The sequence below is a fragment of the Cyanistes caeruleus genome, chromosome 13 (genome assembly GCF_971803275.1).
Source record: "Cyanistes caeruleus chromosome 13, bCyaCae1.hap1.1, whole genome shotgun sequence".
NCBI lineage: Eukaryota > Metazoa > Chordata > Aves > Passeriformes > Paridae > Cyanistes > Cyanistes caeruleus.
This window is the reverse complement of record NC_141713.1, coordinates 15,405,290-15,431,825: the sequence shown is the minus strand read 5'-3', so window position 1 is coordinate 15,431,825 and position 26,536 is coordinate 15,405,290. Positions and strand designations below refer to the sequence as shown.

The 26,536-nt window shown below is 37.7% G+C and overlaps 1 protein-coding gene across 34 annotated transcripts in view; it reads left to right on the top strand.

Moving 5' to 3' along the window:
• Nucleotides 1-26,536, top strand: part of OTUD7A (OTU deubiquitinase 7A) — a 109,274-nt gene that overhangs the window by 21,977 nt on the left and 60,761 nt on the right. For 5 of the 34 annotated variants that reach the window (XM_086849155.1, XM_086849145.1, XM_086849144.1 and 2 more), the window contains one exon: nucleotides 295-386. The exons of the other annotated variants lie outside the window; for them this stretch is intronic. The gene's annotated coding sequence lies outside the window, so the exon portion shown is untranslated. Of the gene's footprint in view, nucleotides 1-294; nucleotides 387-26,536 lie in introns of those variants that run through there. 34 annotated transcript variants of the gene reach the window in all.

The following is a 26,536-nucleotide window of genomic DNA, read 5'->3' as shown; positions in this document are numbered from 1 at the left end:
AAATAGAGAGATATGTACTTATGAGAGAAGGTATATCCAAAACCTTTTGGTTGTCATTGAATGTATCTTTACAGAAAGAAACATGGGAAATATCCTTCTTTGGATTTCATAATGAAGTTTACTTCCATAAAAAGTTGCTTTATTTTTGTGAGGTAATGATTGGGAGAGCGCATAATTTGACTGTACATTTTGGGTAGGAATAGTCATATGACTGGCTTTATCCTAATTATTTTCTCATAGAGGTTATAGTAACGTGTGTATGTATGTTTTCTATGCACAATTTTTCTTCTGTAGGTCTGAGACTTACCAGTGGAGGAGAAAATGCTTCTGTAACAAATTCCTTGAGAGTGAAGCTGCCATGGTCCTTAGGAGTTGGAGAAAAAGAGGTTTGGGGCTTTAAAAATGCAAAATCCATCCACCTTCTCCAGGCCACAGAAATGGGCCTTCTCTCCTAGTAGAATAAGGACAGAAAATAGCCTTTGAGTTGTGGAGTTCTGAGTATCTCTGGCAGAAGATTACCTCAGAGGGAATCATTGTGGCAGCAAAATGCATTTTGAGCTGAAATACTAAAAGAGTGGATGGACAACAAGTGAATTTAGTTCACTGCTATTACCATTACTCTGTTCAAACCCATAAAGCTGTCTTTGACTGTCAGAGACCTGCCCAGATATTTTAAAACATGTCTCATGACTAATATCTATGAAAAAAAAGTCTATTTTGAGCTGTTTGAAACGATGCCATGTCAGTATATTCACTTTTAAAGTGGGGCGAAATGTAACTGTATAAAATAGTTTGCCACATAGGTGTGATTTCTGGTGATATTTTATCTCAGAGCCATATCTTTCTTGGATATAGCTATGGAAAAGACATTGTGTTTAGGGAGAGGAAGAAAAAAATAATAGATTTTCATGAAACCTGTAACTTCATCGCTATTGTGTATTTTGTGGTCTAAGAGCAGCTAATTTTAAAAGTGATTCAAGGCAGTAGAGTAAAATCCCAAGATATAGATGCAAAAATGCCTAGTAAGTCAAACTCTAATTATAGTATCTTGTGGTTATCTTATTTGTTTTTATTGCTATACTGTGATAAATTTAACCTGGTGTTAATTGTAGTTTTGTAACTTGAGATAATGAGCGCTGCAGACAAGGGTTCACCAAGTGTTGTGAAGGTGGAAACACCAATGCGGAACTTCCCTGTCTACACAGCTGTTTATGCAAAATGTGACCTTTCTTTGATCTTCTAGCTGAAGTTACAAAGCAAATGAAAGACAGTAGCTGTAGATATAAAACTGTAGGTACACAATTATAAGGGGCTTCCACTACTTTTGAAAGAAAAGGTTGTGGAAAAGGTAGTTTAAGATTTACAGATATGTTCTAGAAGCATGAGTTATTGTCAAATAGCAAAAATATTTGCTGAAAATCTGTAGAAATCTTTAAACCATGTAAATTTTTTTTTTTTTGAAGTAGAGAATTAGCTAATCCTCCAGTAATTTGCCAGAGAAGTCATGTGCCGTTTTCTTTGGTTAGTTGGTTGGTTAGGTTTTATCATTTTGATTTTTAGAAATCCCTAAGCAGCCAGGTAAGAAAAAGCTTATGGCCTGTTTAATTAAATATCTGGATGGAGAGAACTGCTATTAATATGCAGTTCTCCTGTGTTGTTTCTTCACGTTCCCACTGTTTGCTTGGCTGGAATGTAGTGGTGTTACATATCTGTAGATCTAACAGCTCTTCTTCAAGCCTTGCACTGTAAAATTGGGTCAGTGCATATAATGCATGTTAAATAAGGCAACAGGGTTTGTTGTATTTACAGAAAAAGTTAGCAGCAGGATCTCACAGTATTTACAGGAAGCATATTTTGCTTCAGAATAAGCACATTTCCTTTAAATACATTACTAGCTATTCATAAAGTGCATTCTTCTGGAATCTTCCTTGGTGTGTAAATGGCTCAGGATTCGATAAAGTTAACCAAATGTAGCAAAAAGCGGACTATAGCTCTAAGATCCAGTGGCTTGATAGCTCTTTTGTTAGTGTTCTGCAATAGCACATTTAAGTTTTGTGTGTGAATAGTTGAGATAAATCTGGGGTTTTTTTCAGAGACAGATTAAAATGAATGATTTTATGTCAGTAGCCATACAGAGAAAATTGTTTTAAAAGTTTCCAATGTTCCTTGCCTCAGTTGAAGACCTGACTACAGGTCCTTAAGAGATCCTATGACTTCTTTTAAAGGGATTTAAGCTTCTTATATGAACTTCTAAAAAAGTTTATTATTGTCCTGATGATTGAACTTCCAGATAAAGTTGTAACTTCATTAATAGCCAAGCTGTAAAATCCCAGCTCAAAACACTGATTCTATATCTGAAAAAGTACAGTTGAACCTAAGTCCCAAACCCTTCCATGTTGTCTCTGCTTCAGTACTGTGCAAAAAGAAATGTTTTCTTGGCTCTTAGATATGGCTGTTTGAAACTGAACCTGCAGGTATGTAGTCTTTGGGAAGCTGTGGCAAATACTCCCACAATCCCTTCCCTTTCCGGGATCCTCTAGAACTGCTCTCAATCCATGTTGTCCTATGAATCCCATGGTTGTCAATCATTGGGCTTATACTGCTTTGTGAATAATGATTAAGTGATCAATGAATTTAATCAAATTGATCAAAGAAACAAAGTTTCTAAAATATTAATTTTCAATACCTCTTAACCCCTCCAAATGAAATGCCCAAACAATGGGCAAATTGTTACTACTACTATCAAAATTTGCCTTAATGTTAAGGGGACTAGGGCTTAGAAGTTATCTTTTTTACTTCAGAATGTAGTTTCTATATATCAGTGGGTAAATTCTTCAGACACTTTGTATTTGTTGTGGGGATTTAGTATTTTGATGGAGAGATGTCTATGATCATTAGTTTTCTGAGGCTGGTGGGACATTTATGAAGTTTTATGGTCTGATCTCCTGGAGTAAGTCTAGCTGTAGCACTCAGTGATGGAATTTCTTCTTAAAATTCTATAGGTCTTGTTGAACTATAGCATCCTTTTAAAAAATACTCCCTCTCCTGACATAGACTCTTAATTCATTAGATGAATATCATTAATATATAGAAAGTAGCAGCCTTGGACACACAGGTTGTGCCTTTGTTGTTCAAAGCAGCCCTTTTGTCACCTTTCTTGTGACTAAGAATGAGGTTGAATGAAGAGGTTTGGTTCAAAACAACTAAAAGGAAATAATTTCCTTTTTTATAGTAGCTAAGCTGGTGTTTCAATTAAGCAGTAAGTGTATGTGGGTTTTAGAATTGTCATGACTTAAAACATACAAAACAAACATCCTGTATTTGTAAAAGTGATCACAGAGTGTGAAATGTTCTTTGCTAGGACATGCTTTCTATCTGCTTGCATTTTATAAATTTATCCTATGCTGAAAAGCTCCTGTTGGCTTTGCTGAGACCATGGGTAACTTTAGAGGCTGTATGCAAAGTCAGGCTGCAGAATCAAGGCCAGCATGGAGAAGCTGCTACTGCCATTGCACATGTTGGCACTTACTGTATTTTATATGTCCAGAATAGTCCAGTGCCCAGAGTAGCAAGTGTTTGGGGGAAAAAAGTCTTCTTTGCAGAATAAGCTAAGACAGCTGTTAAATTTCATGCTTAGCTGCAGAGCTCATATGTGATCACTGAAGATGAGTATCTGCCTTAAATAAAGGAGCAGGTCATTAATCTTTTGAGAGCTGTTCATGCAGTCTTTGCAAATATAAAGGCCTTGGGGATAACAACTTCAGCAGCAGAGCCTGCTAGCTCTTGTGTGTCAGGGTGGTTTAATTGGAAGAGAATTAGAGTAAACTTGCATGCTTTCTAGCTGAATTGTCACCAATCTGTTTAAAATATTTTAGTTGCCTTTCTCAGATCTTTACTGTTAATGAAATTACTTCAAGATTTTATGCATCTAAAAAGATGCAATAACAGTGCCAGAAATGAAATTAATATGCCATGGGACCTTTCCTAATGAAATTAATATGGTATTTATAACCTTTTTAAAGAGGCTTTTCACCACTTGCAGCATAAAATGAACTCCCAGGAGTATAAGATGTCTTTCTTTGTTCAAGCTTTTATTCTCCTGCCTGCTTCTTTCCATGATACATGAAATAGAAATCATGAAATACAAATTAATTCTTTGACATCCTTCAATGGATTCCTAATGTTTTTATTATTAATCATAAACTTCAATTTTAGATTAGTGGGGTTTTTTTTTAATCTGTTAGGCTGTGTTTTCCCTGAGGTAGTGGCAACTATCAGTATAAAATTAACTTTTCTTTGATTTGGGGGAGTTAGATGGATATATTTTTTTTTCTTTTACTGTTTATGTTTTTATTTTGTAAATGGTGAATCAAATGTGCTTAAACATCAGTAAACAGGTAGTAGCATTCCTAAGGTAGGCCACAGCTTGCTGAGGAGGACTAAGAGGAAACTGAGCATTGGTGCTGTCAAAGGTGAGGCAGAGCTAAAACCAGCATGAAGTGGGTTTATTGTAGAACCACCAAGAATTAGGCTTTTGTCACATTGGTCCCATTTGGGATGTCATCCACCTGCTCTGCTGCCAGCACTACGTTCAGAGGGTTTTCCCTTCCCAGCAGGTTGAGCACTGCTAGGGTTGGGAAGGTTGGGTAGAAAGTTACATTGATTTGTGCTGTTCCTCTCCTTGAAGTTACCAGTCTTGGAAAATATTGGCCAGGATTCCTGGGCATCCCCTGGCATTCATCTCTATGAATCTCTTATCTCTAGGATTTTCCCATTTCCAGTCATGATCTTTGCTGCCTTCTTTCCTTGGCCTCTTCTTCATTCTGAAACTGCTACTGCTTCCAGGGAACTCTTATTTTCAACACTTCAACTCCTGGTTTTTTCCCCAGTTGAAATAGTCAGTATGCAGAAACACAATATGTAAGCAGCCTTTTTAATTACGTGTTCTGCCTCTGTACTAGCTGGAGGACTCGGGGTGTGACCCTTCTGTTTAGTCCAGGTGACATCAAAGTTTACAAGCCGCCTGTACAGACTGCAGGGAGCAAGTACCAGTCTTCTGCCTGAGAGTTCAGAATCCAGCTTCACTCACCACAGACCCACACACATCCCCACTGCTCTGCTGCCTGGTAGAATTTGCAATTGAGCTGTTCTTTTCACTGATGTAGTTCTGCCAAAAGCTATGTTTGCTGCCTGTAGGAAAACATTCACCTTGTCATAATCTCTGATCTTCACTAACGTGGGTATCTTGCCTTTGCAGCATAGTTTCACACAGAATTTCTAAGTTTACTTGGTTCGAAAGGAATCCAAATGTGGATTGGTGCTAGAACAGGAGGGACAGCATATGACTGTCATTTTGCACCTTACATGACAATTTCAATGTTTACTCCATGTGAAGACTTTACATAATGCAAGATCTTTCACATGCTGCAGTACTTGGCATGATAAGTTTCATGTAGTGTTGTAGTCCTTTAATGATGCAGAAGATTTCCCTTTTGACTGTGAGTGTAGAAACATACAGGTGAAATTTAAAAAAAATTAAGGCAACTTCTTAGTAGCAAGAAAATATCTTTGTTCTTATTGCAGATTTTGATTATTTCTTTATATCTTTTCATCTGGCTTTGTGTTGATGGCATTTTTCATGTGCTTCCTACATGGTTAATGTGAGGGTGTTTGTGGATTGGGGAAGGGTCACATTTCCCCTCACTTTTGGGAATCCAGCTGGATGCTTTCTCATGCCTGGAGGCAGCTGACCCCAGAAACAGAAAGTGTTTGGGTTAGTTGAGGTCCAAAACTTTGAACATCACTTGTACATCTCACTGCTGGCTGTCCAAAATTTATTTTTCGGTTACGAAGGTGCTTATAAATTTAAAAGAAATGTTAATGGGCTTCCTCAGATTGCACTGTAGAGGCAGAGAGCACTTTCTCTGGCTGTTATTTTTATGCTTCAGGAGAAGTTGGGAAGAAAGCATTTGGAATATGAAGAACAGATTCAGGGATGAGGAAACTTGTTATTTTCTCATGCCATAGGCCTTTCAAGGAGCAGATACTCATCCCATGTTCCTTCCTTGTAGCGTTTCTGTAGCTTTTGGTTCTGCTGATCTGTTTTAATCAGTGGGTTATCAGCATGTCCAGAGTTCCCACGAGAAAACAATATGGAGTCTGAGTGTTTCTTCTGTTGGTTATCATCCTTTCTGCTGCTGAGTATCAAATATAATGGCAAGGTTTCAGCCAGCTCCAAGAGCTGTGCTGCTGACTGAAGCCAAAAGAATAGTAGCAAAATGTGTGCTTGCCACAGTTCTAATCAAAAGCACTTCTTCTGTTTAACTTGGAAGGAAATGACAAAGTACTTCTTGGGCAGTTTGCTCTACTTCTGTGGCAGAACTGAAAGAGATCTCTTAATAGTTTTAAAATTAATTTAATCAATTAGAGAAAAGCCATCAGGAGCACTTGGGGATGTAAAACATCAACCTTTATGCAAAGATAAAACACATTCTAGATGGTAAGACTTCCCTGTATTTGTGGTGGAGAAGTTTACTAACCAGGGTAAAAATACACTGTTAAGGTGGAATAAATATTTATCCATATGTGTGTATATGCATATATTTATGTGAGCATGTACTTCTAGAACAGGATAGTTTCTGTTGCTGCTGGTCAGTGAAAGCTTTTTCCATAGGCCCTTCCTTTCTCTTTCACCTGTCCTAGGCTTGCAGCAGGGAATGTGGAGGGGATGGAGTGTGTAGTGGAGCTCTGGCCATACTGGCTTCCCAAGGGAGATGATTTGGGAGGCAATGAGATTTTTAGGGAATGAATGATGCAGGGTTTTTTTTTTAATGCTCTTCAGTATGGATTTTCTTTGAATTTGAGTTTGTTCTAATCTTGTATTGGGGGTGGGTATTTTTGATTTGGTGGAGTTTTTTTTTCTTCTCTCACATATGTGGTTTAATATGAAGCTCATTAACAGGAAGGATTTGCAGTGTAATTGACAGAGACACCACCTCATTATTTCATTCATATATGACCTGAGATGAAAATAATCTCCCAGGTGCCACCCGTGATTGAACTGTCACAGTCTCTGTTTCTACAGGACAGCCAATGTTACGCACAAAGTGTGTGAGGTTTGTTGCTGTAAACCTGGCACTGAAAGGGCAGTTGGGTTCCTGCTGAATGGCTATGTGGTTATTGGCTCATCGACTGAGATCTCTTGTTATTAAAACGTTTCCTGCCCCATGAAGAGCATTTGCAAAATGATGTGATAATCACCACCTTGATGTATACATCAGGTGCTGAAGTACAGACATGGAATATTAACAGCACATCTCTCCTCAGTCTGAGTTAGAGTCAGTGCTGTAGCCAGGAGCTATAGTAGTCCACTCAAAAGCATATGTATTTTGTGGTTCACTTAAAAACTTCTCAAAGATGCAGAAGAAATGAGAGTAAAATATTTTTTTTTAAATGGCCCTTTAAAATCAAATGCTTCTTAACTCCTATTAACATCTTTCATCTTCTGGCAAGATGTTAATTAACATCTACACTATTAACTGGCGTCCTCTACAAATTCCAGTCATTCTCAGCTATAGTTTACTAATATTTGGAGGATTAACACTCATTCTGAATTGTACTTTCTTCATACCTTGATAGATCACTTGATAGGGAATGGGAGGAAAGTAGGGGAGTGTATAGAAGACAATTGCCGAGTTTGTCAAAACTGAAGGGAACAGAGGCTTAATACGTGTATTAATCAGCTGTATTACTGCCCATGGCAAGTGAAGTGGGTTTTTGATATTCAGAATACTGTGAGCAAAGAGACCCCTGTGTCTGAAGCAAAAGTTTCAACTTTAGGGAAAATCAGTGCATAGAATACAGGAAACCATTACATGTTAAACCTGGGCTCTTGAACTTAGGGCATGAGCTTTGTGATATGGATTGGGTTTTTTCTTCACACAACTGAGTGACTATATTGTTTCTTAAATAAACTGGAAGACACAGACTGTTGACCCCTTAGGCCATTTTAATTTTAGACACATAAATTTAGAGTTTGGTCTTTCATTTAAAGCATTGGATTTGAGAGATTTGGGCTGGAACCCAAGAGCTTCACCTTGTCCCTACTTACCTTAGTGTCATCTCTCAGACCCTCTCCCTAATACCAAAATTAATGGCACTTCTTTCTTTCTTGAGACCTTCTTGAATTGCTTTATTCATTTTTCACTCATTTTGCTTTGGAAGGTATGTATATTGCAGTTCCTTTTATTAAAAGCAAAATATGAATCAGATATGGAATGCAGAGAAGTTTTTTACTTAGAGTTAGAAATTTGCAACTGTCAGCTTTAGGTGAAGCTTACCATGGAGCTCTTCAAATAGCTGTGCTATGTGTTCTGTGGTAAAATGAATTAATAGATTACCCAAAGAAAGGTTGTTATGATTTTTTTGAGTCAACTAATGTGTTACCATCATTGCCTGGATTGTAAAGTAAAAGTTAAAATATACAGTGAATCTTTGGAATTTCATTATCAAGAAAACATCTTCAAATAAAAGAAGTTACTACATCTATATAGAGGAGAAACTGACAGATGTTTGTGTTTTGGAAGGGAAAATAGTCTTTGATATACTCAGCACAACTGCATATTCAGTCTGTTACTGCAGTTCAGCTCTGGAAGTCAGATCCAGCACATTCTGTGCTAAGGGGTATTAAAATCCGATCAGCGCAGCTTTACATGAAGCCAGTAGTCTCTGACTATATAGACAAATGCAGACTAACGTCTATCAGCCAGATTTCTGAGTTGGGGTATAGGGCAGACACATACTGGAGTTCCAAAATAGGTTAGGGATGCTAATCCATTATATTGTTCCAGTATACCACAAAACTGGTGTTGGAAGTGACACTGTATTCCTTTAATCACTCTCTTTTATTCTCAGCAGCTCAGTGGAATTAAGCTTTGGGCCAGACAGTGACAGCTAGAAGCCATTTATGTGAGCTCTGCCGAAAGCAGCCATCGTGAAGGGTTCTTTATTTTTATGTGCAGTTTGGGAAGAGAGTAGTGTTATTTTCCAGTGCTGTGGAGAAACTAATATACATTTCATGAACCATTTTTGTTTCATGTTTCAATGCTATCCAAGTGCAAATGTCAGCAAAATCTCTCATCCTCCACCTCTCCAAAGCCATAAACAACCTCAGCAGTGTGAGTTCTCTGAGATTTGTTACTAATACAGTCTTTCTTTTACTTTTTTAATTGTACATATCAGCAGCTGTACAATAATTCTGTGCAGTTATTAAGGCACAAGATACAGAGATAAAAGTATGTGACTTTTGTGAACTCTTTCCTGGACAAGGCCCCAGAAGAAAACATCAGTCTTGTGTCAGAAGAGTGAAAGGGTAAGGAAGCATAGCCACAGTATCACCTGAGGCCTGCAGGCATGTGCTGATGAACAGAGTCACTATACATTTCCCAGATTTAGAGAAGTAAGAGAGTAAAAAATATGCTCACAGTTCTTCAGGTGTAAAAGCTTGTTTCTTCCCCTTAAATCACAGGTATAATTTTCATTTCTTCCAAATTATGAGAAGCAATAGGGTTGCTAAAAGTTCCAGCATGCTGCCTTTCACACTATTTTTTTATCATAGTTCTGATGAATATTTTTTTTTTGGCAGAAATATTTCACTTTTGTACATTTTAGAAAGTCCAAAGTAGCTTGACTTGGATGATTGGATACAGCTTTATCTGAGAAATATGTATTTCTATCTAATCAGAAATGTTATTAATGGTCTACAGCTATTAAATGGCAGATTTAACATCCAGTTTGGATTGTGTCCTAGATAACAGAATAAATAGATTATGTAGAAAATTGTTTAGGACAAGATTAATGGTGTATGTTTCATAGATGTTCCATGTTTTGGGTGGATGCATTAAGACACAGTTGGAATAATTTATCTTTTCCTATAGCACAGATTATATAATCCAAAAGAATTTCAAATACTGAGAACAAAAGGTTTATTAGTTGTGTTGGTGCGCTTTTCTTTTAGAAAGAGCTGTTGAGTTTGATGAGATGCCTTTCTGAAAGGCAATCAAGTTTGGTATAGGAGATTCCATGTATTGGAGAATGAAATGTGATAGTTAAAGGCTAAGTGAGAATTGAATTCAACAGATATCCAAGGGAAAAATCTGTAAATCAAAGCAGCTACAGAGTGCAGTACTGTAGTTTTCTGAAAAGATGCTGTACAAAAATAGCTTAAAATGTATTTGTAGCAATGGGAAACAAATATTTCAAATAAACAAATATAATTTTATGACTGAGTACTTTACCATCCCCCTTTCTGTGGGTTTCAAAACCTTCCGTAGGTTTTGAAAATAAGTTCTGGTTTGGTATGTCATCCAGTTAATTTTCAAATTAATTTTATTATTCAAACAAGAATCATTTTGTAATGTTACAGCTTAGGCTGGGAGTTTGAGAAAGAATTTACTGAATTTTCAATCTAGTGTACTACAGCACTGTGCAACTGGGTAGTTAAAGATGCTGTACAAATTCAATAATTAAATGATAACAGACTTATTTTTCTAAAAAGCTTGCTCATCTGTCAGAAATCATTATTTGCTTTCTCTTGGTACACATATACATTTTGCCTACAGTGTGTGGGGGTGGTTTTGCTGTGGGTGTCTGAGAATGTGCTTTTGATTGATGAGCTAAGCTGTTTCTTCAGGTACTGAAGCAAATAACTTTGGATGCAGCACTCCAGAAACTGCTGCTCTCAAAAAGAGAGGTGGAGAGAGATGCTGCTCCCACAGTGCTCCTGACACGGGCTTTGCTTTGCTTTGGGTGCTGGTATTGGAAATATATCTGCAGCTTTCCACTGCTGCACTTACCTTTGTCTCTTTGCCAAAGCTGAGCCACAGCTGTGGTCAGTGAAAGATGGACATAATGCAAAAGTAGTAATTCTGAGTTTTGGGGACTATATAATGGGATCTTTTAGTAGGAAAAGGAATTTGGTAACTTACTACCTAATAAAATACTTACTTTACTGTAGTAGCTTTGATTTAGTAGCTGTTGTGTTTCAGGAAGTTTTTTTATATGTTTTTCTTGCTAGGAATTGAATGGAAGATTTCCTGTTAATAATAATAATAATATTTCTGTTAACTTTCACAATTTGACATAATCTCCCCTTTCCTGTTCTTTTGTTTTCTGTTTCTCAGAAGGATTTTCTCAATAATTTGTTTGATGGCTCAAAGGCCAACAAGCTTTTGGGACTGTATGTTGGTAACTTGGTTTACCAGCTTATCTTCAATTAATATTTTCACCTCTGATAACATATTCTCTGATTCTGTATGTGTTACTGGTTCACCAAGGCAGCAACTTTATTTCTCTGGCTATTTTAGAAGGTGTTTTCTTGTCTTCAAGCTTGAAACAGATTTTGGCAGCTAATATCACTCTAAATGAGAAAGCAGGAAAAATTGGAACATGGCAAGGAACATAGCTGTAGCACGCTGTGTTAATTTTTGGAATATCAGAAGTCCAAGCAGCTTTTGACATGCTTGCTTCCTGAAGTTGAGAGAAAAAAGGCTTCTGGTAAGAGCCTAAACAAATGAATGTTGTGTATTTCCAAGGTTTTCAGCAAAGAACGCATTAAATACGTGAGTAGCCAGAATACTCCTTGTTAATCCCTTTCCTACCATCCAGTGTCTACAGGCTGGGGACAAGGACTTTATTTGATGCAAATTTTAACAGAGCTGGTTTTCCTTGCATAAGTATATTCCTATTTGTGGAAGATTTGTCACATGGTCCTGTTACTATTCAAAGGAAAATAATTTAAATAATCCCTCCTATGAGCTATGATCATTAAATTAATTTTACAATAAAATGTAAGTTTTCCCTCAAGGCTTAGGAACAGTTGACTTTGCAGCTTTCCCAGTCTTGTCCACTATTAGAGACACAACTGAATCTTCCAGATACACTGCTGCAGTACACCAAATATTATGTTGTTTAGATACTGGAAAACTCCTGTTAATCTTTCCTAAGCTTACTAGAAGGATGCCTACTTGCAAAAGATCTCATCATTTCTACAGTGTCTGTGGTATCACTTAAAGCTGCAGTTATTTTGCACCATCAGTCATTGAGTAAAAGGACCTCTGCAAAAGAGGCATAAGCTGCTGTGCCTTTCATTTTGTCAATATCTCTGGGTATTGGGGGGGTTGGGGTGTTTTTTGATTTTTTTTTGCCTTTTTTTTCCAAAGAGGCTGATGCTTTAAAGAATAGCTGGACTGACAGTGTCAGTGTCTTCAGTGAGCAAAATCCTCCTTCTGTTCTTGTCATTTGTTAATATTTGAGGGCCAAGTAACTTGCAGAGCCTGGGGTCTGTCTCCCATCCGCTGGGAGCCAAAGCCTTTCTTTGCAAGATCAGTATTGCAGCACTCATGCAGTTGTCCAAAGGGCTTTGCTGCTGACATTGAAGTATCTCATCTAATGAGTCCTCCAGTTCTTCAGAGGAGTGGCCAGGAAATAAATAGATTTTGTAGAAGGAATCAGCATTTCTCTTCCTCTTTGCAGTAGATGGTAGACAAAATACATAGGCTGATTTGGTGAGATGGGAAGATGTGTGTCTGCTGAGGTACAGCTCTGTCAACAAATAGAACATAGCAGGGGTTTTTGATGCCATTTTGACTTCAGAGAGAGAAAACCATTAGGATCCATTTTTGCTTCCTGCGAGCCATGCCAATGAACATGTTAGTCCTTTTTGGAATTAAAACCCTCTAATTGCACCCCAATGTTGGATTACCTGCTCTTATTAGTAGTTCCTATATATTTATATAAATCTACATAAGACAAACTTTCTAGGGGCTTAGTAGAATCCTTTTTGAGATACAGATTTTTCATGCTGTTTTGTTGGGTTTTATTTCAATAATACAAATTGCATATTTTCAGAATGCACTTGATAATGAAAATTCACCTTATATTTCCAGCAGTTTGACTGAAAACTTCATTGCCTGTTATCCACACAGCGCAGTAAAAACTGTTCTGAAAGTCTGCAGTTTATTTATTTGTACAATAGGTAAACAATACAAAAATCCATGCTGCAAGAGCTACCTTAGCAGAAAACTATGCTTGAAAAATCCAAAGACTAAGAAGTTAGGAAGTGATAAAAGAAAATTTATCTGGTTTTGTAGCTCAGTGTCTTATGTTTACTTATTACAATGCAGCCTTGTAATAAAGTCACTTTTTAGGTCTCAATTTCAAGGTTATAACTTGAGCATTTCTGACATATCTGAAAAGAGTGACCCCAGAAGATTTTTCAAAATAGAACAATGTTTTTAAAGATTAACCGGCTTTGTTCATCGGTTCTTCTTCCATATCAGTAGATGTGGATTTTATCTGTATTGCAGAATCTCTTTGAAAGTGCTGCCTAGTACTGGTTTAAATAGGAAAGCCCTTCACAAACTTGTTGAGGTATTTTTAATAAAGGTTTCTGTGAGGTCAGAGATCTGTGAAGGCTCACAGCCCATGCAAGTGTGAGGGACAACATTCTGCAGTTTAGAGAGCTCTGTGTTTGTAACTGGGATGTTTTCTGGTCAGCCCTTTATGAATGAAAAGGAATTGTCTTCTTATGAAATGTACTAAGTACTTTTAGACGAAGAAAATGTCTTAAGCTAAAAACCTTTTGCCATGCCTGACAGTCCACAGGCTAAAACAGGCAAGGTGAACATGTAATTCCATTTAATGGTGTCTTCAGCTGTCAGTATGCAAACTGCTAGTGAACACTTGGGAATGGAAAAGGAGTGGCAGTGACCGTCAGGTGTGACTACTAGGGTCCCTGCCCTGACTGCCCAAACCTCCTGTCCTGTCATGTAGAATCCTGCTGGCTGCTTACAGCACCAGCCTGGGACTTTATGAGCTGTAAAAGTGTATTTTTAAAGCCTAAGGGTAAATCTCATTCATTTATTTAAAAGTGGGTTTCCAGTACTGTAGGAGCAGTGATCTACCTATATGTGAGAAGAGAGCTGAAATTTCTAAAATCTCTTCTTGCAAGACAAGCTTTGCAAAAATAAAAAAAACAAAAACCAACCTAATATGGGGGGAAGAAAGGTAAGAGGAGATTAAATTGTTGGCCAAAATTACCAGAACACAAAAAAAGACTAATGGCAGTAGGAATATATTTTTAAGCATAGGCATGATGTAAGCTCCATTACTTAGAAAATGGGGCTAGATAAAGCAAAATGAAAGCAGATGACCAAATTTTCAGTGGCAAGTTTAATTTACCATCTGGAATCTGAAGGGTCTTCCACCAGCTGAAGTCTTTCAATCAGTGCTGGTTGTCTTCCTAAAATCAATGATGTAGCTAAAATGAATATAATCATAGAGGTATTAATGTTGGAAAAGACCTCCAAGTTAATCAAGGCCAACCTTTGACTAAACACCACCACACTCACTGATTGTATTGTGAAGTGCCACATCTACTCATTTTCTGAACTCCTGCAGGGATGATGACTCCACCACGTCTCTGGGGAACCTCTTCCAGTGCTTAATCACTCTTACAGTGAAGGAATTCTTCGCCATGTCCAGCCTGAGCTTCCACTGGCACAACTTGAAGCTATTTCCCCTTGTCCTGTTGATTGTTTCTTGAGACAAGAGGCCAATTTGCTCCAGCGCCTCAATGTCCTTCTTGTGACCCTCCCACCCAACCTGGTGTCATTTGCAGCTGGACTGGCCCCAGAACTGAGCCCTGGGAGACACCTTTTGTGGCTGACCAACCAGATTTTTAACTCCTTCAAATGGAGGTCCTGGGCTTCATATAAAGATGGCAGAATTAATTACCTTGGCTTGTCTTATGCAAGAGCTAGGCAGTCAGAGACCCTGAATTACACGACTGTCCTCTAAATTACTACTTTGACTTCAATTTCATTCTCAAATCTATGAGGATAAAATGTCAATTTTTTAATGATGTATTTGGAACAAATCTAATTGGTCAAAACTCCAATTTTAAAAATGTCTCGTTTGATTTTTTTCCCTTTGTTCATTACAAAACTCTGATGAAACTTTTATTAATAATTTTCCTTAAAAAGTTATATCTTTATATCTCTAGTAAATGGCAGAATATACCCAGTTTTGAGAAAAATGCAGTGAAAGTGGAGGAAAAAAACCCTATAAACACCTTTGTTACATCTTTTTAGATGTCCAGTGTGTTGGACATCTAAACCATAAATATTTCAGTTTACTTTTGATATGAGTCCAGCTGTAAGTTTAATTATTCTAGTTTATGTTCAGTGAAATTTCAAAATAACAATTCATTGTTAGTTCAGGTTAAAAAAAGCAATGTTTGACCAAGTTTTCAGAGTGGGTTGACTGCAGTTCCCTGCTTATGATTTTTTGTATTACAGATCTTGACAACTGAAAGAACAGTTTTGCTGTTTTCTGGAAATGTAGTATTCCTGAGGTTATAATATTTAATGGAAAAATTAAGACAAAAGTTTTTTCAGTGTACACATCATTCTGTGTGCCTAATTGGACGAGTAAGGAAATTTGTGGATGTTCTTTTCAGAGGAAGTGTCTTATGGCATGAGTTGGTTCATGTTGTAAATAACAAGCTACTGCCCTTCAAGGCAGCCCATGGGCATAAAATCCTATGAACCTCTTGCAGGACAATGTGCAGCTTTCTGGTGTGTACAGCTGTGTAATTGTTGACCCCTTTTCTTCTTCATTTTTGTACAGCATTGTATGAATGTTTCTCCACTTGCATGTTTCACCTTCATTGTTCAATGTGGCCAGTTATGGCTGCAATCAAAGAAAACACAAGAATAAAAATTCCTTCCCCTTTTGTGTATGAAAAAAAATAAATTATGAAAGTATATAGGAATATGCTAATACATGCTTCCTTTATTTATACACACTTGTAAATATACTTGCTTTTTATAAGAGCTCATTCTTGACATAAACCTGAATAAAGTGGAAAAATATACAAGTTCCCTATTACGCAGCTGATCTGTGTCCATTACGTATTTTGTACCTTGCTGCCATCTGTCCACTGGCACACTGCATGGATGGAATAATAGGGGAAAATTCCAGTTAATTGTGAGCAGCATAAAGCAGATATTGGTGGTTTTCTGATCCATGGAACAGCATCAAGTGCTCTTTGACTTCTTAAAGACTTGCAAAAATTCTTTTGACTTTTGCTTCATATGATATTTTATTTGTTCTAAAGTATGTTGCAATAAATAAACATTGTTTTAAACTGAATTTAAGAAATCTGGACGGAAATTTTGAGAAAATAATATAGAAATGTAAAGAATGTATTACTTTATAGATATATATGTAGAGAGAGAGTGTGTATCTACATTATGCTAATTATCTAGTTTTCTGCACAAGGGTTCAGCAGTGATCATTGCTGAAAACCTCACTCCAGCACGACTCTTCCATAGGAAACCTTCTGTGCTTAAAACCAGCCACCTGAATTGCACATTATCTGCAATTTTCAGTAACCTGCTCGACATCCCAGTCAAGCGTCCTGTCCATCCTGTCCAAGTCAGGCAGCACTGCAGCATTTTTGGATGGGAGTGCTTGCAGCCCTCAGCTGGGTCTGACAAGTGCCTGCAAGGTCAAAAGAAGCACTGCTCAGGTAGATTTTGAGTCTGCAAGCTGTTCCATTTGGCTCCAGTTTTCTGTGCATTTGGAATAGTCCATGGGGGACAGGATTACCAATGGAGTAAATCCTGGCCCTCTCCAAGTACAAATTTCCTTGTTATTACTCTGCTATCTGCATTCATTCAGGGACAAATGTCTTCATTGAGCTCCCAGACAGTTCTTTGCTATTTTGTTTGGAAATAATTTGCAAACCGTTGTTAGGAAGGCAAACTGAGGCAGGAAATGTAGATAAAATCATGAGGGTGTATGTACCGGGCTAGTTTGTAAAAGCCCTGCTTAGACAAGCCCTGTGGATTTTGCTCTGGTGGAAGTCTGTAAGAATTTACCAAATTCAGCAAAAATCTTGTTTCAGGTTACAGTTAAGAAGTTTTTTTCCTGGTCCTCTGGAGACATTAAAATCTTCTAAGGAAGAACTGGTTGCAGATTAGTTCAGTTTCTCCCCAGATCTCTCTTCAATGTTTATTCCTTAGATAGCACTCCTCTGTTCAGGTCACAACACAGGGAGTCAGCAGTTAGGAGTCTTTGGCTAATATTATTTATCATGTTTGTTTTGTCTTTATAAGCAGGTCATAGAATTTAACTTACTATTTCTTCTTGATGTCTCAGATGGAACATGCAGTTAAAGAAGCAGAATTTTGTCTTTACTGTGGCGTTGACAGTATTAATGAAAGTTTGTGGTACACGGATGTACACCCTTAAGCTGATCTAGACTAAAAATCCCTTATGAAAGATGGTAGTGTTTTTTCCCTTCTCCCACAAGAATTGCCTCCCTGTGGTTGGGAGATATTTTTTATAAGGAAGATGAGGATAATCTGAATGGGGAGCTCACTCTGTCTTGGAATATTGGTCAATATTTGCTTCAGCAATAAAATAACATTTAGCTAGAGTCAGAATTTCTGAATCTGGAGAATATTGACAGCCTTGCATTGTTTATTTTTGAGGTTGAAGCTATAGAGAAAAAGTGTTTTCTTCTCTTGGTAAGCACACACAAAAGCTTCTAAATTTTAGGGAAATTGAAACCCATAAATTAGCATTGTAATATATTGAATTTTGCCATCTGTGTTTTGAAGGTTTTGATATCCCTAGAATGGTAATTCTTCCCCGCTGAAGCCAGTGTCAGAATGACCAGTTTTAGGAAGTTCAGCCCCTACCAAAGAAGGGCGTTCTGTCGTGCTCCAGTGATTACTTCTCTGGACTTCTGTGGGTTTCTGTATCTGGAATTTTTGTGAGGCTGGTTCTCATGTGGGTGCTTTGTGAGGCCTTTGGAGGATTGCCTGGGAATTTCTGTAGTGACTCTAATGGAGCTGTGGGACATTCCCCTGGAGTCACAGTTCTTCTAGAGATGCAGAGAAATCCTAGATATGTGGACAGCGTGTGTTCAGTTCAGATGTACCACAGATGTGCAGGAGGAGAAATTTGCACATGGCAGAGAAATCCAGCTTGCCTAAAAAGAGAACTTGGTGTCCCATCTGACCTAAATATTCAGTTTGTTTTCTGACAGGAAAATCATAAATGGAAACGTAAGATGTAAATAAGCTTTATTCCATATTCAATTTCCAGTTTATCAGCTTCTGGAGTACCTAGATAGAGATCATGGGGGTGGGGAAGGGACCACACTGCAGTAGGCAGCAGATGGACCAAGCCAGCCTTTACCCTGTTACATGAGTAATTGCAAAGTTATGATTTAGAGATGGAAAAATGTGCATGTTAATCTAGAAACCTCTTTTATCTGGAAAAACCTCCACGGATTCTTGAGAAGCACAGTGCAAATCATGAGGACAATTTGGGATTCCCTGTCCTAGATTTTTTGTTCTGAGATACATGGTCTGCCCTGAGCAGCACCAGACATCAGGAAAATCTGTCTACCCTATGCAAAGTCTATCTTAGCTGCTCTTTGCTGAAGCTATTTATGACTTTTGTGAATGTTATTGCAATGATGAACTACAGTGTGTCCTCATGTCTGCTCAAGTGTTAATCAGTTTATTGTTTTATGTAGTGTATTAAAAGCTTTTCTGTTCCATTTAAAGTTTGAACTGTAATTCATTCCTTAGGATGCCCCACATGTAAGGCAGAGCAGGAGATTAGGATGTGGTATCCCTTTCCTGCTGTTTTGCTGCCTTGGCATATTATCTGTTTGACATCTTTGGTAGATGAGTGTCTAAAAAGAGAGTGAAAGACAACAAAGAGATTTTTTTTTCTCATCTTCTGTATTATGCATCTCACTCTCCTCTTATGGTGGGTTTTTCTGTTTCAGTTTGTGTCTGGGCAGGAAATACTCCAATTAATTTACGTCACAGATGTACCTTGTTGAAGATCAGGGCTCATTTTGCCAGCCACTGCTACAGTTTTGTTACGTGGAAGTTTTTTTAAAATAGCAATGCCCTCTCTTTTTGGAATTTAGTATAATAATGCTGTTAACTCCATAGTACTCAAAACTCTGTTTATGGTCAGTTGTACTGTTTTATCTCCAGCCTATTGTTCAATTCCCTTCCAGCTGTAACCCCTGTTGTATTTTCTGACAGCTAAAATTGGGGCTGGTTTTCTCCTATGCTGCCCAGTGTGCTTCCAGTCAGTGACAAAGTTGCTCAGTTGGAGATTTAGGCAGGCACAGTTCTGTTCATGACTTGAGCAGGTTTTTACTTCTGCAGGATGACAATCTTTCTATTGAATGCTGGCCTGTGTGCATGCTGGATGCATTTCTGTTTTATTCATATGTAAAGAGGCTCTGCCAGTATCACTATAGAACATCTGGATGTTTTCTGAAAGAATGGCATATTTTGCTGAGGTTTACAAATAATATTTAATTTCTATTACATATTATATTATGTATATTATATATGTTTATAATTATTATATATTATTTATATATGCATTAAAATATTTAATAGAAATAATATTTAAGTTGCTGTATGTGTGATTCTTCATTAGCCAGCTGATAACATAAAGTGTAAGTCTTTTAACCAATAAAAGGATTCTTGTTCTTTCAATGAAAGGTAGTGTTGATGAAACTTTGTCAGGTCAACCTTGGAAATGTTTTGTCCTTGAGCAGTATTCAGTCACTTGCAGTCAGGGTAAAAATACTTTTTTTCCCTATAGTTTTTTCCATATATTATGAGGCAATAGCGGTTTTATACTGCACTTTGTTCTTTCTAAACAGCCTATAACTCATCATTCTCTAATTGTCTTGCTCACAATATGCATTTCAGACAAAATACAATCTAACAAACATTCAAAAAGAGCTTAAATACTTACCTTTAAAGGTAATTATAACCATCATACTCAGTTTAGTTTCTGATAGATTTCTGGTATTGGCCAAGCTGTTATGTTGAGAAGTTGAGCTTCCTTAAATTACATGTTACTTACATCTTGTCACTGTGTTTGAATGGGTTCGATCTGTAGTTCTATTGAGGATTTTGTTCTCTGCTTTGACCTTTGCACAGCAGTTCAGAGCTCTTTACTTTGTCTAGCACTATAGTGAGTGTATTTTGAAATGTTGTCTTTAGTTATTTGACAGACTTCATGTGTACAGTGTCAGGTGCTTCAAAAGCGCTTCTGTAAATGGCTGGTTCCCATGATAGTAATTACAGTTGATAGTAATTACAATTGGGATGCAAGTGGCACAGGAACAAACCCGAGTGGGATGGAGTTCAAGACACCTGGCAGTGTCACCTTTCTCACAGTGCCAGTGGGATGTGACAGGTTCACCTGACCTGCTGCAAGGAGTAGGGGAAGCTGTGGCTGTCACAGGCTCGGCCTTTTGGCATTTCCACCTCTGTCGCGGTGTGTGTGTCCTGCCTGGGAAAAACCCTCTGAAGAGTTTCTCAGGATATTGCAGGTTAAATAAAGGCACAAAATCAACCCTTCTGGAAGGCTTAGGAATTGAAATGGAACATAATCACCTTACAATGATTTTAGGGATTATTGTAATTTTTTCTCATTGCATTTTGTTGTATAACTGCTTCATGCATAGGATAGGACACTAGCAAGAGCTACCTGTCTTCTGTTGTAATTTACATTTTTTCTGCTAGATGAGGAAGAATAGATAGATAAGTTTAGGGGGATAATATGGAATGTCCTCTAGAAAATTTCATACTGGTTTCTGCCACACGTGGTGCCTTAATCTACAGAACTGAAAAAAAAAAAAAAGAGAAGAAAAAAGAGACAATCAAGCTAATGAACCCAGAATGAAGTACTACTTAGGGTGTATTTTTTTTTAATTAATGCCCTTTTTTTGATAGAAATTATTAAAGCGAGGGCTGTTTGTTATAAACAAATTTCCCATCCCCCACTGTAAAAATGTGGAATGTCTTTCTCTTTCTTCTAAAACATCTGGGGCTCAGTGAAATCACCCTGTGGAGAAATTAAATGAAATGTTACATTTCTGTGTTGTCAGATGTCTGTCAGCTGCTAGTAAGAAGAATATTAAATGAATCCTTTAGGCTCTAACTGCATGGCTTACCATAGGGTTAGGGATAAATGTGTATCAAGTTCTCTGTTTTAAATTGACAGCTTCTTCCAAATGGAGGGAAAAAAATGGTGGTAGTGATGTTAGTGAAGAGATCTAAATTATGTAGAATATGTATATTTCTATCTCTATAAATATATCCATAATGCACAGGCATATAGACAACATAGATGCAGTATAATGTAATCTACCTATATGTTGTATATAGATTCTATAAACATGAGATGTCTATATACATTTTAATGTGTGCATACCATTTTCTTTCTGTCCATAAAAACTAATTTGTATTTTTCATATTCATAATGCCTTTATTCTGATGCATTTGACTTCGGCTTATTAAAATATTTGCTCATTTCTTTGCATGTTACTTGGTAAGCTGCTCAAAAATTATAGCAGATGTGGGGGGATTGTGCTCCTTTTTAGTAATGGGTAGGACAGTTGGCAAATAAAAATCAGCTCTAGGGATTGAAGTAGGCAGTTCATCTACAGAGAATCATATTTTACTTATTATCTGTATTTTGTAATGGAAAATGTGGAAATAATTTCTCTGACTTCATCTGAAGAATATGTGAAAGGGATAACATAAGAAATCTGTGATAATCTTATGTACATAACTCTCTAACATGACATTTAATTTTTTCAGTCTATGGCAAGGTTACGTTTCTTGCAGTTTGCATTAGGTGCTCCATAATGTCTTCCTTATACCTTGCAAAAGACCTGATTCAGTGAAAAGATAAAAAAAAAGTAAAAAAAAATTATTTTCTCTTTATTAGTTTCTCCTAATAGTTTAAAACATGGAAGAAGTGGAGATTGAGGGATTGTTTGGTTAATAGGTTGGTTGGTTTGATGGTGGATATTTTTTCATCTTTCTAGAGGAGTTTTGATACCAATTACTGTGCAGATACATGTTTGTGTGCTATACAGCAGAGCAGATCCAAGAAAATTCTTAGTAGGAAAATTTACAAAATGTACTTTGTGTTTGCTGGTAGGCTTCAGTAACAGATCACATTTGTCACTAAGCTTTACAGTACTTTCCATGTGTAAATATATTTTCTTTAATGTATTCTGCCCTAGATGTTGTCTCTCAGATGAGAGAATTAATTAGATGGGGAATTCCAGGGCTGGATTATGTCAGTGACAAGAAAATCGACTTCTCTTCAGTTGATGTTAAATTCTTTTTAAGATTAGTATAATTAGTCTCATTTTACAGGCCTAGAAACTGATTTGGAAAAGCGGAGTTACTTGCATGGGTCTGTAGGAGCCTTTTGAAGCACATCTGGGGCCATGCAAAGGAGGGTGCTGGGAGCGCCAAGCTGCTGCTGGAGCTGCATCGTGGGTGTCTGTGGGTGCCACTTGAGCACCTCCCTTGCCATGGGACACACAGACAGCTTCAGAAGCTTTGCAGGGCAGCTGTGTGTGTGACAAAGTGTCTGCTGCACTTAATGTAAGGCTATTACCTGAACAGTCTGGGATCCACGCTGTAAATTCATGGCCCCTTTAGATGTGCTTGGATGTGCCTGAGGTTGCCCTTTCCCCTCTTTCCACTTTCTCAAGCCAAGTTTTGATGTTGCCCTCGACATCTGGAAACATCGAAGAAAAGAGGGATTTGAGGCAAGTGTTGTTTTGTGTCCCATTGAAATGCAAGTGGCTCTTAATGTGTCAGGATGTACAAGCAGGAGAAGAATAGAGAAATGTATGAGCAGAGGTAAAGAGCTGTCATTGCTCTCCACTACTGAATAGGCAGAGTAGGCTGATGTCATTGTGACCATAGGAACAAAAAAACCCCAAAGAGATACTAGGCTTGATTACATCAGGTCATGAAATGGGCTTTGCTCTTCTCTTTTCACTACCAGCTTTGATGCAAAGGCTGATGTAACGCAATAACATGGTAAAAGTGCAAAACAGCCATTTGGTAATTTTTTTTAGCTTTAGAGAGGATTCTTTGTTATTGAAGGAATGGTGATTGTGCCACTCAGTTTAGTAAGTACCTTTTACAACAGTTGACTAGATGACATTCACCTGGACTGGCAGAGACACATTTTCATCCTTTGATGCTGTTTCTAACACAATCCATAGCTGACATGGAAAATTTTACTTCTTCATCCCCTTTTACAGATACACAGGAACTTATGGAAGGCCCTGCATTATTTTAATGCATTGAAATATGCAAATATACTTCCTTTTTTTGTTGTTGAGTTTCCTGCTTATTTTGCCAATATATGTATGAGAATTTGAATGGGTCCTGCTAAGGATGCTTATTGAAGCAGGGTTCTGAGTTTGCTGCAGTGGGGGACTTGGGCTCAGTTAGAACACCTAGGCTGGCCAATATTGAAACATCTGCCTTTGCAACTTGTTTCAGGAGCATGAGTAAATAAGGCTCTGCTCCTTCCTGAGCTATTTCCAAAATGAGAGCTTAAATGTGTTTTGATGTAGGTTAATGATACACAAACAGATATTGTAATGAATTTATCTTGGGGTTTAGTAAATATGTTGCTTTGTTGCAGAACTCTTTACTGTCTGTGTTGAATAGTAGCTATCAGTGTAAAATTGGTTATTCTGTATATCACATCTGAATTTCATACTTTACCAGCATGGCTTGAGAAATGTTTAGAATGTGGTTTTCAAGGGGACTGAGAAGATGTGTACTGGGGAATGCCCTTAATAAAAGGGAATCATCAAGGGTGTTGTCAAACTACTATTGATTTAGCACATGAGAAATAACAGTAACTATTTTATTTAGCATAATAAAAAATGTGGAGGAGGAGGAGAGTAATTTTTGGAGAGAAACTTAGCATTGTGAAGAAGTGAGTGCATCCTGGGTCATTTTTACACTATAACTGTGTAAGCATAAAACATCAGCTTGGAACACTTAATCTAAAATGTTGGGCATTTCTCCTTTAAAAGTCTGTCTTGCCTGCTTTTAAAAAAGTAGAGTTAGGCAGTTTAAAATTTTGTTTCTTATGCTATAAAAATAATTAAGGACTTTCTGTTAATATCATACTAAAATAATCAGACAGTTCTGTTCGTTACAAGAGAAAATAATTTTTCAATGTATTTCATTCTCATATTAGGAGAAAACCCACATCTGCCCACGAAAGTTACAGTTTCCTGAAGGATATAGGAAAATTATATTAAAGAAAAAGAAAAAGAAAAAGGGAGGAGGGGTGAGAAGCAGGCATTCAAATTTCCATGGAAGCTCTGTGTTTATGTAAAGTACAGCAGCTGCACTGCAAATTCCCCTCTATGGATGACCTCAGTTCTGAACAAGACAGACTGTTCTGGGTGCAGGTGTGATTACTGAATTATTTGTTCTGTTTTAGTGTCAGTCAGTTACAGAGAAGTATTATGGATAAAAATTGTGTCCACTGAATAAAAGTGAATTCGTAGATTTGGTATTCCGTGGTTCACTATGTGCCTTCCTGCTATTGCAGAAATAGTTTATTTTATTCTCTTGAATTGCATTTGTTAAATAGGACAGACAAGAGGAAGTGACTCCAGCAACAACCTCTGAATATATCAGGCAGGCAGAAAGGCAGGATTGCACTGAAGATGGTGCTGGACATAAAAGACAGTTTTGACAGCTGAATTAAGATTTTTTTTTAAGAGGTTTGTACATGCTGGCATTGAGAATTTTATGTTTTTTCTCCATGCTTCTTGAGAAACAGAGCTGTGAGAAATGCTCACTCCTAACATGCATCCAGTCAGTCATGGTTTGAATGTGATTAATCTTCTGAACCTGCCAGCAGTTTTCCAGCTTACCTTAGATCACATTGGTCTTTTCCAGGTGTCTGTACTTATTTATGCTCTGTGTGCCTTTTATCTCTTACCAGTTTATGCAATTTTATAGGAAAATCCTTTTCTTTCATTAGTGTTTGGTGTAGACTGCCAGAGAGCAGGACTGATGTACTGAAATGTGACTGCTTTTCTCCCACTTGTCTCCAACCAGCATGTGCAGTCAGACTGGGGAACCTGGGTTCCTGAATGGCTTTTCAGGGTCTTGGAAGAATCAGCACACCTCTAGAACCCACAAAAGCGAGTCTTTGTAGAAAAATGGGTGCAGTTTTGTCCAAATCATTAGCAAATTCAGTCTCTACTTTGGCAACCGTTTAAGAGAACTATTCACTGTAAGATGTGTGACTTCAGAAGCCAAGGCAAACTTCCACTTCTAGGAGGTTCTCCCTTTTATTGCCGAAAGAGCAATAAAAGCACGTGGCATTTGAGGTGAGTGGTAGTCCTATAAGGCTTAGGTGTCTTTATGCATCCACTCTCTCTTCAAACGTGGTCCTGACAGGACTGGCTTTGTGTGAGGCACAGAGCATTAGTACAGAAATGTGTGTGAAAATTTGAAAGTATTTTTTTTAAAAGGAAAGGGGACTAAGTTTCCTATGCAAAAAAAACAATGTACTCATAAACACTTTTGTGTTGCATTTAATGAGCTTGCCATTATGCTGTGTGCTTTAAGTAAAAAATGGATGGAAAATGGAAGGGCATTTGCTGAGACCAGTTTAAAATACTGATCTTGTTTCTGATCCAGTGCAGTTTCTTTAAATGGTCTGACTCTAATTGAAGACACATAGGGAAACAGATCAGATATCTCTGAGGATTAACAAGGGTTTTAGGTGAGTAATGAATGATAAACAGGTCAAAGGAATGTGTAATCTAGTGCACTCATACTATAGCATGATTCTCCTGAGCATGAGAATTGCCCATTTTTCTTTTAAACCATCTGAACAGATAGATCTTCCTCATGAAATTGGTAATGCATTCATGGTAGGACTTGGAAACACATCAACGTTTCCAATGGTGAGAAGTAGTGGAAGAAGAATTTGGCAGGGTCAAGGACAGCTCGAACACCACCCACTGCTGTTGGTGTTGGGAGTAGTGAGACACCGTGGTAAACAGCTGGGATTTCTCTGAGTCATTCATTCTCCATCCCCACCTCATCGCTCTGTCTACCTGCGTGGGTGGCCAGGTACGTTTCTAGGCAAGGAAGTCATTAAAATTGATGTCACATCTCACAGTCACATTAGGGGGAGAGGGGACATGATTGTATCTTTTTCTTACCCGTTTTGGAGGCTTTTTGCACTCACCTGCGTGTTGTGTGTGATCATCCGTAAAAAGGGCAGGGGAGCAACACAGCATTATTATCCCTCACAAGGATCCCATAGCTTGTCTTTTTAGTCTCCCCTGTCTGTGGCATGCCAGGCACAAGGCTGCACATCCCTATTAAAATGTAGGAAGGGTCTTTATCAGAAACAGAACTGTGAATATCTTTGTATTCTTGTGTTCATTTTCCCACCTACTTCCTGAGGGGTGGATGGTGGTTTTAGGTCGATAGCAGTTGATCTGATCAAGAGTATAAAGGTTAGGGGTGATACAATTAGAGACATGTCAACTTCAGCGGGTTTGTGCTTGAATCAACTCTGCCTCCTGCTGAGAAAAGCTGGTGCATAA